We start from the raw sequence: 12,450 nt of genomic DNA, 5'->3' as shown, positions 1-12,450 counted from the left end.
ACAGGGCTCATCTCGTTCCTGGGTTCACATGAGACTGTTGCATTGGCCAGAGGGTGTCTTCTGAGAATCCAAAGGCTCCTGCGTGACTTGTTTAAAGCCAAAGCTTGTGGTGCTCATTTGAGGCTGGTATCCTGCAGGCCACTGAGCACCCTTTGTTCTCTTTGATCTTAGCGAGTGTTGAGAATGTTCAGTGTTACTCAGGATCACTTAATACCTTGCAGGATTGAACCTCAGTCCCCACTCCCATGGAAATCAATGCCTGTTTTGCCTGAAGAAGGACTGCAGAAAGGGACCCTTTGTGATTACAAAACATGGGAGGAAAGGCGCACTATAATTGCCCCATATTACTGAGCAGAATCTCGAAGCTCTTGGGAGCAGTTCTTTAATCATCAGAAAGAGATGGTATTATTCTGTGTCCTCACAGCTTCGGATAACAGCCCAGAGGATTAACAGTGGCCAATCCCTTTCACCCAGCCGTTTCCACATCCCAGTCTAAAGCACCTGGGGAGCTGTAATGTTGTGATTAAATGTAAGGCACTGGTAAGAGCTCCCTGTTTCCAAACAGTCACCAATTTCTGCCATGTTGCTAACCTTACTAGCTGTACTTGTGGCACCTTAGAGACTAACAAATTTATTAGAGCATAAGCTTTCGTGAGCTACAGCTCACTTCATCGGATGCTGTAGCTCACGAAAGCTTATGCTCTAATAAATTTGTTAGTCTCTAAGGTGCCACAAGTACTCCTTTTCTTTTTGCGAATACAGACTAACACGGCTGCTACTCTGAAACCTTACTAGCTGTGATTCAGACCCAGACACAGGTCAGTGGCACAGGTCCCGCTGTGTGCTAATATTCAGAGAGGGTCTGTAACAGGCTTCTATTGGTGGAGCTTTAGCTCAAGTAGCTTATGCTTTTTACATCTGAAGTTTCCTGGTTCAGTCCCGTATGTTGGCCCGGAGGGTGGACAGCACACTCCCATACCGTGGTGAGGGAGTCATACAAGTGTCGTGCGAGAGATAGCAGATCAGCGGGCTGACAATTGCAGTATTTTCTTTGTAGTGGGAGACTCCATTCCTTGCTGCTGAATTGCAGGGGCTACTTTGGTTGCTGTTGTGGGACTGAAAGCTCTTTCTTGCAACGCACCCCACAATGGCTGGGTGAAATTCTTCAGTCCTTAGGGGTGGAGCATGTGGAATGTTGCAGGTTTCCCCCTTGACTTTATCCTGCTCTGTCACTTGCTAACTACGTTAAGGAGCATTATTTCCTCCGGCTCACAGCAGCTGAAGCTCTACCGCTTGAGAGGGGGAGGAGTGAAAGGAGAGCTCAATGCTTGAACAGAACTCACGTGTGCTTGGAAGTAGCACAAGCTGAAGCAGGGAGATGGTCCTTGGATTTAGATTGTAATCTGTTTGGGGCAGGGGCTTTCAGTTCTGTTTATACAGTGCCTATCACAATGGGGTCCTGGTCCATGACTGAAGCTCCTAGGCACTGATATAATACAAGTAAATAGTAATAAGTCCGAGATGAAACAAGGAGCCTTCAATGTAGTCTAGATTGTAAGGTCTGTAGGACAGTGACTCCTAATGTTTGTTTGTACAGCACCTTGCACAAAGGGAGCCCAATCCTGGGGGCCTCTGGGTGCTGGTGGAATAAAAATAATAAACTAATGTTCCAACTGGTGGTAGAATTTAGTCAAATCCAGTTATCTGTCGTAGTCTGCAGAGTTGTGGTGTGATGGGTCCTTCCTGGGGATGGCCTTGAACTTCACCTCTGAAGTGATGTGTTCTAAGTGCTAAGTGTCGGTTAGCGTTAACTGTGACCCTCCTCTTGGGCAGCAACTCACCCATTTCCCCTCTGTAAACCAAGGGCAGATCCGTGTGACTCCTCCAGCTTCAGACCATGTCTGCCCTGCCCCAGCTACAGCATGCACCGCTGAACCTCCCACTCCACGGCAGATTGAAGTGTGTAAATGCCAGTCTCAGCAGGCAGGTGCAGCCCTTCGGGAGCAGAGGCTGCTAGTGATATGCCAGCAGGTTGGGCAAACACCTGTCAGGGATGGTCTGGATAATACTTAGTCCTGCCCTGAGTGCAGGGGACTGGATTAGATGACCTCTTGAGGTCCCTTCCAGTCCTATGATTCTAAGCCAGGCACATAAAACCAGCCCATTGCCGGAGAGCAGCAAACACGAGTGGCTTGGATACCAGTACGTGATTTCTCTGTCCCTCTCTGGGGGCAGCGTTCGGATCACATGCACTCATCCTGGCTTCGGAGGGATTCTTGCCTCTCCATTCGCTGAAGCCAAGGTCTGAAATCATCCCACACCCTCCATCAGCAAAATGCTGTCTGCTCCCATTTAAAATGGCAAAATATTGAAGATCTTGGTCCAGTTCAGCTCATTACGCTGGTGTCAGTGGCAGGTTCACCCCATTGCAATCACACTATGGCATCTCTGGTGTGAGAGGAGAATCCGTCCAACTTCTGTCCTGTTGTACAAAGCTTGTGCCCAGAGTCCCCTCCTCTTGCTCTGTGGCTATGTGAGCTCTTCCTGGGGGATCAGCATGCGGCTCTCCAGGGTTAGGTCAAAGCTGCTGGGACCATAGGGTGAAGTTCCATCCTCCTGCTGATATGGCTTCTCATCGCTGCAGTGTGTGAACGCCTCGCCATCTTTAGAATATCTTATACCCCCAATGCCCTGCTGAGGTAGGGAGCAGCGGTGTAGCTCGGCTTGGAAATTTGCATGGGCACCAATGTATGGTAGACAAGAAATCACCAAAGGTTTGATGTCACAGCAAATCATCTAAATGGCCTATATTTGAATGCCAGGGGCAGGCATGTGGGCGGGATAACGGGGGTAGAAGGGATTTGAGTGCAGGGAGCCTGGGGGCTGGGCTAGCCAGAGGAGAGGGCTGATTGCTGCAGGCAGGTATGGGTTAAGCCAAAAGTAGAGGATGGGTCAGCAACTGTGAGGGACCAGGCTCTTGCTGAAGTTGTCAGGGGCTGGGAGAAGTTTGCAGCTCAGGCTGCTCCGCTCCCTGCTGGCTGTGGCATTCTGCAGATGGGCCAATAACCACCTGCTCTTCAGCCAGGATGTCCACATGGTGTGGATCGGGTCACCAGCTTTTGCATTCACACAAGTTCAGATATAGGTGGACCAGGCCCACCTGTGGCTGTGCCCCAGGTCGGGAAGTGCTGTCACCATTTTATAGACAGAGATAGACTCTGTGGCAGAGCTGAGACTTGAACCAAGGTTTTCTGAACCTAAGTTCAGTGCCCTAGGCACTGGTTCATCCTATGGCAAACTGCAGCATAAAGCTCTGTTTCCTTGTTGACTAATAAATAACATGCAGCTGTTAGTGCTGTACTGGGATGTATAAGTAGGGCCAGGGCTAACTTCTTCTGGCTAGGATTATAGCATCCTATCCTGAGGGCAGGATTTCTCAGGCCCAGCTTGGGGGTGTGTGTAATTAATTCTCTGCCCCTCCCAGAAGTCAGGATTTCTAGCAAGCGGGGTTCCTCTCTCTGGAGCTGGCTGAACAAAGCCATAGTTTAGACCAATGATCCCAAAAGTCTGGGGCGTGCCCCCCTAGGGGGTGTGGAGGAATGTTTTTTTTGGGGGGGGTGCATGCAGCAGGGCCCGGGCCAGCCCCCACGAGATCCGGACCAGCCCCCACGCAGCTCAGATCCGGCTCCCACCACAGCTCTGCTCCCAGGCCAACTCCAACTCTAGCTCCAGCTCTTCCCCCATTCCCAGTTCTGCTCCCAGCTTCACCTTCAGCCCACGCTCCTCTGCTGAGCCATCTGTGCAGTAATGGGCTTGCTGCTCTGGTGGCCTGTCTAAGTCTCTCTCTACCATGCCTATCAGTGTCCAGGGGTGCTTTCATTCTTCTTAATCCCATGCAATATTGAGGTGAACCTGCTTTCACCCGGGTGTGCTCTATGATTAGCTTATTTCCATTTGGATAAGAGAGAAACAGAGAGACACAACATAACACCCAGTGGGGATGTCAAAACAGTTCATGGCCCCTTCTACGCAGCATGGCCCCGAATGTTGATGAAGGCAACTGGGCTACCTGCCAACAGAAGCAATCTGTCCCCACGCTTTCCTGTTAATAGAAATCCTAATCAATCATGTCAGACTTGTATCTGGGCTGCCTAAGCATGAGTGTAGTGCATTAAAAAAATTAAAGGGTTAGACATTCTGTAAGTAAGACTGGCCCATATTAGTAACTAGGATAATCATTAGGGTTAGCCACAGATAGGATGCTTCCTGGCATCAGCTAATCATCAACAGAGATTAGGAAGAAATGTAATCTCAATATGAAGGCCCATACATTGTCCTTCTGTGTAACTTGTGTGGTGCTGTGCACTAAGCAGACAAAGTTTCTCAGTCCCCTGAATCCAGCATTTAGATCTACAGATTGTTGCTTCCTTTGGATCAGTTTTGTTCCTTTATGCTGTCTTCACTGCTAACAGTTATGCCTTTTTACATTGCAGTAACCTTCTCCCAGAGGAGATAAGGGACAGGTTACTTCTACCCATGGGTGTCCACCCAGGGGGTGGGGGAGGGGAAGGAAAGCAGGGGCAAGGTGTCCCCCCGCCATAATCGACAGAGGCACAGAACTCCTCCGGTTCTGGGGCCATGGTGGGGGCACAGAACATGCTCTTCCAAAAGTGATAATATTTAAATTCCCGTGCATGTCCCTGCTTCTACCTCAGTATGGCAAATGAGGCAGTGTGGCCTTGTGGGCAGACCACCAATGGGGGTTTGGGAAGATTTGAAATCTATTCCCAGCTCTTCTGTTGGCCTGCTGGGTGACCTTGGGCAAGTGGCTTCATTTTCTGAGTGACAAAATGCAATATGGATGAGTGAAGAATAAGACATATGGGCGAGGTGGAGCAGGAAATAATCTCAACTATATATATACAACCATGGGGTCTAATTTAGCTGTTACCACCCAAAAAAGATCTTGGAGTCACTGTGGTTAGTTTGCTCAGCTCAGCGTGCAACAGTGGCCAAAAAAAAAAAATAACAATGTTGGGAACTGTTAGGAAAGGGATGGAAAATAAGACTCAAAATATCAAATGCTACTATATAAATCCATTGTGCACCCACACCTTGAATACCATGTGCAGTTCTGGTTGCCCTGTCTCAAAAAGAATACAATGGAACTGGAAAAGGTTCAGAGAAGGGCAACAAAACCAAGAAAGGGTTTGGAATGGCTTCCATATGAGGAGAGACTAAAAGGGTTAGGGGTGATCAGCGTAGAAACGATATGTCTAAGGAGGGATATGATAGAGATCTATAAAATCATGACTGGTGTGGAAAAAGTGAATAGAAGAGTGGTTACACTTTCCCACAATACAAAAACCAGGAGTGACCCAATGAAACTAACAGGCAGCAGGTTTAATACAAACAAGAGGAAGTACTCTTTCACACAGAGCACAGTTAACTTGTGTAACTCATTGCCATGGGATGTTGTGATGGCCAAAAGTATAACTGGGTTCATGGACAATAGGTCCCTCAATGGCTATGAACCAATGATAGTCAGGGACAAAACCCAATATTTGGGGTGACCCTAAACTTCTGACTGCCAAAAGCAGGGAGGATAAAATAGGGGTGGATCCCTCCTACTGATGTGCTCTGTACATTCCTTCTGAAGTTCTGGCACAGGCCACTGCTAGAGACAGGATGCGAGGCTAGATGACTAGATGGTTCTCAAATTTGTATGTTGGCCACCCCTTTCACACAGCAAGCCTCTGATTGTGACACCACCCCCTTATAAATTAAAAACACTTTTTTATATTTAACACTATTATAAATGGTGGAGGTGAAGTGGGGTTTGGGGGTGGAGGCTGACAGCTCACAACTCCTCACGTAATAACCTCGTGCCCCTCTAAGGATTCATGATCCCCTGTTTGAGATCCCGAGGCTAAATGCACTAGGGGTCTGAACAAGTATGGTAGTTCTTAAGTTCTGTGCCTCCATTTCCTCATCTGTAAAATGGGGATAACCTCCTTTTGTAAAGTGCTTTGGAATCTACTGATGAAAAGTTCTATAAAAGCAAAAACATGCTGAAGAACTCTGTGTGGCTCAAAAGCTTATCCCATCAACAGAAGTTATCCCAATAAAAGATGTTACCTCACCCACCTTGTATCCCTAATAGAAGACACAGGCATTATTGTTTATTAATTAAGGTCAAATGTACAGTAGAACCTCAGAGTTATGAACACCTTGGGAATGGAGGTTGTTCGTAACTCTGAAATATTTGTAACTCTGAACAAAACATTATGGTGGTTCCTCCAAAAGTTTACAGATGAACATTGACTTAATACAGCTTTGAAACTTTACTATGCAGAAGAAAAATGCTACTTTTCCTTAATTTTTTAATAGTTTAACACAGTACTGTACTGTATTTGCTTCCCCTTGGCTGCTGCCTGATTGCGTACTTCTGGTTCCAAATGAGGTGTGTGGTTGACTGGTCAGTTTGTAATTCTGGTGTTCGTAACTCTGAGATTCTACTGTATACCTTCTACCTGGGGTTGCCCTTGACTAGCGACACCAAGGTAAACACAGTGTCTTGTCTCTAACTAGAATTTTATATTGAGATAGCTAACCGGAGTTAGTTCTTGATATAAATACACCCCTACATTTTGCAGGGAAGACAAACAGCCTTAGAAAGCATCAGGCAGTAAATATCTGAGATGTTACAAGCAAAAATCCCAGTTTGCTTAAACGAAAGAGCAAACAGGATTTATTGACATATTACAGGATAGAGAGAATGTATACATCAAATACTGTAAATTCATGCTTCTTTACATGAACACACCTGAAAGCATCTTAAGACTGTCTCTCAACTTGAAAGTACAGGATTCTTGACAAATCCATGCTGACTGTTATTTATCACCTTATTATCTTCTAGGTGTTTGAAAATTGATTGCTTAATTATTTGCTCCATTATCTTTCCTGGTACAGAAGTTAAGCTGACGGGTCTGTAATTCCCTGGGTTGTTCTTATTTCCCTTTTTATAGATTGGCACTATATTTGCCCTTTTCCAGTCTTCTGGAAAGTCTCCCATCTTCCATGACTTTTCAAAGATAATCGCTAATGGCTCAGATATCTCCTCAGTCAGCTCCTTGAGTATTCTAGGATGCATTTCATCAGGCCCTGGTGATTTAAAAACATCTAATTTGTCTAAGTAATTTTTTATTTGTTTTTCCCCTATTTTAGACTCTGCTCCTACCTCATTTTCACTGGCATTCACTATGTTAGATGTGCAAGCACCACCAAACTGCTTGGTGAAAACCGAAACAAAGAAGTCATTAAGCATTTCCACATTTTCTGTTATTGTCTTTCCCCCATCAATGAGTAACGGGCCTTCTCTGTCCTTGGGTCTTCCTCTTCTAACGTATTTATAGAATGTTTTCTTGTTTCCTTTTATGTCCCTAGCTAGTTTGATCTCATTTTGTGCTTTGGTCTTTCTAATTTCGTCCCTACATACTTTTGTTATTTGTTTATATTCATCCTTTGTAATTTGACCTGTATCTGATTTATATGCTCTCTCTATCTGGTAATATGTCAATATATCCTGTTCATTCACTTGTGTTTGTACAGCACCTAGCACTTTGAGGTCTGTGGTCCATGACTGGGGCTCTTGGTCACTATGGGAATACTGCCACTCATATCTAGTTCCTATGGCTATTTCACAACTGAGTACACCAAAGACTTTTTTATGCCTTCCTTTGAAGCCCTTGGCTGAGGCTGAAGCCAGTGGGGTTATGCACAGATGTCAGTGTGAGCCCTTGTGCCTCTAGCTGCAAGATCAGGGCCATATGCAGCAATAATCATAGAATCATAGAATCATAGAATATCAGGGTTGGAAGGGACCCCAGAAGGTCATCTAGTCCAACCCCCTGCTCAAAGCAGGACCAAGTCCCAGTTAAATCATCCCAGCCAGGGCTTTGTCAAGCCTGACCTTAAAAACCTCTAAGGAAGGAGATTCTACCACCTCCCTAGGTAACGCATTCCAGTGTTTCACCACCCTCTTAGTGAAAAAGTTTTTCCTAATATCCAATCTAAACCTCCCCCATTGCAACTTGAGACCATTACTCCTCGTTCTGTCATCTGCTACCATTGAGAACAGTCTAGAGCCATCCTCTTTGAAACCCCCTTTCAGGTAGTTGAAAGCAGCTATCAAATCCCCCCTCATTCTTCTCTTCTGCAGACTAAACAATCCCAGCTCCCTCAGCCTCTCCTCATAAGTCATGTGCTCTAGACCCCTAATCATTTTTGTTGCCCTTCGTTGTACTCTTTCCAATTTATCCACATCCTTCCTGTAGTGTGGGGCCCAAAACTGGACACAGTACTCCAGATGAGGCCTCACCAGTGTCGAATAGAGGGGAACGATCACGTCCCTCGATCTGCTCGCTATGCCCCTACTTATACATCCCAAAATGCCATTGGCCTTCTTGGCAACAAGGGCACACTGCTGACTCTGTTGATACGGATGCTTGATATTAACAGATATTAACATGCTGCTCGGGGAGTAAGCCATGCAGCTTTCATTGGGAAGAGCGAGTGGCTGTGTTGCCTTTAAAATGGAAAGATGAGCTTGTGATTAGGTTCATGGAGTGGGGGTCAGGAGCTCTGCATTCAATTCTCAGCTCTCTGCTGGCCTCCCCTGTGTGACCTTGCTCAAGTCACTTTGTGCCTCTCTTCCCCTCTGTGAGATAATATTCCCTGACTCCCATCTTGTGTCTCTTTGGAGTGTTAGCTCCTCCGGGTAGGGACTGTCTATCAATTAAGCATCTGCAGTTGGCCAGTGGCAGCTGACTTGAACTATGGGGCTGTGTAATTGCGCTGGGCTCTGGGACGCTCCCCCCTCACAACGAACTGGGCTCCAGCCCGAGCCTGAACATCTACACAGCAGTTTTACAGCCCGAGCCACACAAGCCTGAGTCAGTTGACGCAGGCCAGCTGTGGGCATTTAATGGCAGTGTAGACACACCCATACTGTTTGTACAATGCTTGGCACAATGGGGCCCTGATCTTGGTTGGGGACTCTGAAGACCTGTCTATATTGCAATCCATAGTGTGACTGCATCTCAGGTAGACGTAGCCTGTGTCAGCTTTACCTGCACTAGTGTTAAAAACCGTATTGTACAAGCCTGCCTGGAACCCTAGATACCTACTTGCCTTGCTGAAGCCCACCCCACTGCATCTACACTGCACCTTTTATCCAGGCTAGTGGGGGGAAAGCTAGGATGGGCACGTCTACCCAAGCTGCAAGCACACCTTGGATTTCCATGTAGACATAGGCCTTGTGTACACAACTGCTTAAGTTGCGGTAAATTACGTCACTCAGGGTTGTAAAAAACCACCCCAGGAACGACTCAACGTGGTGTCTACAGCACATGATGTCGGGTGGGAGATGGATGCACTTCCATTGACATAGCTTCTGTCTCTCACTGAGGATTAATTAAGTCAAACGGAGAACGCTCTCCCGTCGACTTATTGCGTCTTCACCAGACCTGCTAAATCGACGCCTGCTGCATCGATCGCAGCGGTGCCGATTTGGCGCCATAGTGAAGACAAGCCCATGGTCTGAGAGCTACCAGCACCCTGACCTCTCGGTAACAGTTTGGCAGAATCTTAGTGCAGTTTTCTTTCTGCCATTAGGTGGCACTAGAGGAAACAGAATGAATACAGACTCGAAAGGCTAGTGAAGATTCAATAACAAACTTCACATGGTGATTTCTGAAAGTTTCCTGGAACAAATTTTCCTTTGCTGGGCCTGTGAAACCAAATAAAGAAAGAGATTTGGCAGGGACCATGATGCTCTGTGTGTGTGTGTGCGCGCCTCAGAGGGAGAGAGACCGTCAAAGCGCATAGTATCAGAGGGTAGCCGTGGTAGTCTGAATCCACAAAAACAACAAGGAGTCTGGTGGCACCTTAAAGACTAACAGATATATTTGAGCATAAGCTTTCCTGGGTAAAAACCTTACTTCTTCAGATGCATCAAAGCGCATGGGATTCAATCAAATTGAAACTGTCAAGATAAGTGATCAGTGCCTGGAAAATGAAGTGGCTGCTGGCCTAATTGTCCTAAACGGCAGGGAGCATATGATAACGAGGGCTCCTGACAGGGCAGGCAGGAATCTATTCCTTCGAGTGCATCACCACAGCTGTTTGGTGGGACCACTGATCAGCTGTTTGGCAGCTGGCGGGAGGTGTTTGGGGGAGGGCAGAGAGCAGCAAGGGGCCGGCAGATGGGGAGCCTCAGGGGAGGAGGTGGAGCAGGGGCAGGAAGAGGAGGAGCAAGGGAGGCTTTGGGGGAGGGACGGGGAGAGGGGAGCGAGGGTGGGACCTCAGAGGAAGGAGCAGAGTGGGGACTGTACCTTGGGGGAGAGTGGGGGTGGAACACCTGCCTGGAAAAATAAAAATCAGCTCCTGCGGACTCCTGTGGGGGGCTCTGCAGGGCCAGCATACGTAGAAAGAAATATATCTTCCTTTGATGTTCAGATCTGAAGATATTTGAAACGGACATTTTACAATCATAGAATCATAGAATATCAGGGTTGGAAGGGACCCAAGGAGGTCATCTAGTCCAACCCCTGCTCAAAGCAGGACCAGTCCCCAACTAAATCATCCCAGCCAGGGCTTTGTCAAGCCGGGCCTTAAAAACCTCCAAGGATGGAGATTCCACCTCTCTAGGTAATCCATTCCAGGGCTTCACCACCCTCCTAGTGAAAAAGTTTTTCCTAATTCCAACTTAGACCTTCCCCACTGCAACTTGAGACCATTACTTCTTGTTCTGTCATCTGCTACCACTCAGAACAGCCTAGCTCCATCCTCTTTGTAACCCCCTTTCAGGTAGTTGGAAGTAGCTATCAAATCCCACCCCATTCTTATGAGAAGTGTTGTTGCTTCTCAGAGCTCAACCACTCATTAAACATGGTTAGATTTCAACAGTCTGCTAAAAATGTAGGCTGAGATTCCAAAGGTGCAAGAGAGTTAGGTGCTCAAATTCATTGGGACCCAAACTCTCCTAAGGTATGTCTCATAGCAAAGAAAAAACAGTGGCTGGCCAGTGCCCGCTGACTCAGGCTGTGGGGCTGTTTCATTGCTGTGCAGAAGTCTGGGCTCAGGCTGGTTCTAGGACCCTGAAGGGTGGGAGGGTCCCAGAGCTCAGGCTCCAGCCCAAGTCTGGATGTCTGCGTAGCAATGAAACAGCCACGCAGCCCAAGCTCCGTGAGCCTGAGTTGGCTGGCATGGGCCAGCCGTAGCTTTTTCTTTGCTGCGTAGACAGATGCTTAGGCTCTTTGGCGGATCCCAGCTTCAGACAACTCTTCCAGTTCTAAATCTGCAACCTCACCTCAACAATGGAACATAGGTCTGATTCAGTCTGGCCATTCTTAAGGTCCATCTTTGACAGTGGCTAATTACTAGATGCTGCAGAGGGAGGTGTAAGCAGATGGGTGATAATCTGCCCCTGCATACATCCCTAGTCATTAATCTGGTGTAATACTTGAAGAACAACGTTTAATGTTGTAAGTTGTCATGAATTACGATGCCCCTGGATATTCTTAGTTATCCATATAAACATACAATAACTTTTTGAATCTTAAGTTCTTGGCCTCAGTGTCTTCAGTGGCTGCAGTGCACTGGAAAGTGAAAACTGCAACCTCTCACTCTGAGCATGAGGGGCTTCCTGATCCTGCTTGCAGGGTGGGTGACTCTATAGGGAAGCATGTGATCTGGGCCTAGCAGCACGTTAGGGTGGCTGTGTGCAGACTGAGCTGGGGTGGTGAGTTGTGTTCCTCTCCCTTAGAGAGCAGCCTGCTTTCTCTCCAGTTTTGGTTCTTGTGTATTCTGAATGCTAAGAAATAAAGTCATATAACATTGCTACCTTCCAGCACGTGTGTTTGTTTTTATTTAACTTCTCTGAACATAACAATGGCATTTATTTCTCTGTCGGTTCTTATACTGCAGGCATCAGTGTAGTATCTGAGTGACTTGAGTCTTTGAAAGGTTTGTCTTGACTCTAAGAGCTGTCCCAAACTTGGGGAGAGCTGATAGAGTCTGAGAATGAAGCAGGCCTCTCTTATGGGACTGCAACTTCATCAGTGTCTAGGTGCATTTCATTGTCTCCTAGCTGCCAATGTGCTTTTTCTGTGGCTTCTACCCTCTTTTTTAATAAGGGTTTTCTAGGTGAGGGAATAGAAGTTCCTCCCGGCTTGTGAAGGATGCCATTTTTCATGAGCCCTTAGTGGCTGCTTGGAAGGCTTTCCAAGCTGTTCTGTGCAAAAGTGAAGTGCCTTAGCCTTAGACCGTAAGACTTGAATCCCAGAAAGAGATTAGAGCACTGCTAACAAATAGTGAGGGGAATTCACGCAGCGTAGGGAGAAATAAGAGCCTCTGACTGAAGAGGAATGATGGGAGAGAAAGCAGCGT

The sequence above is a fragment of the Dermochelys coriacea genome, chromosome 2, assembly GCF_009764565.3.
Source record: "Dermochelys coriacea isolate rDerCor1 chromosome 2, rDerCor1.pri.v4, whole genome shotgun sequence".
Classification (NCBI taxonomy): Eukaryota; Metazoa; Chordata; order Testudines; family Dermochelyidae; genus Dermochelys; species Dermochelys coriacea.
Note: the sequence above shows the minus strand (reverse complement) of the source record.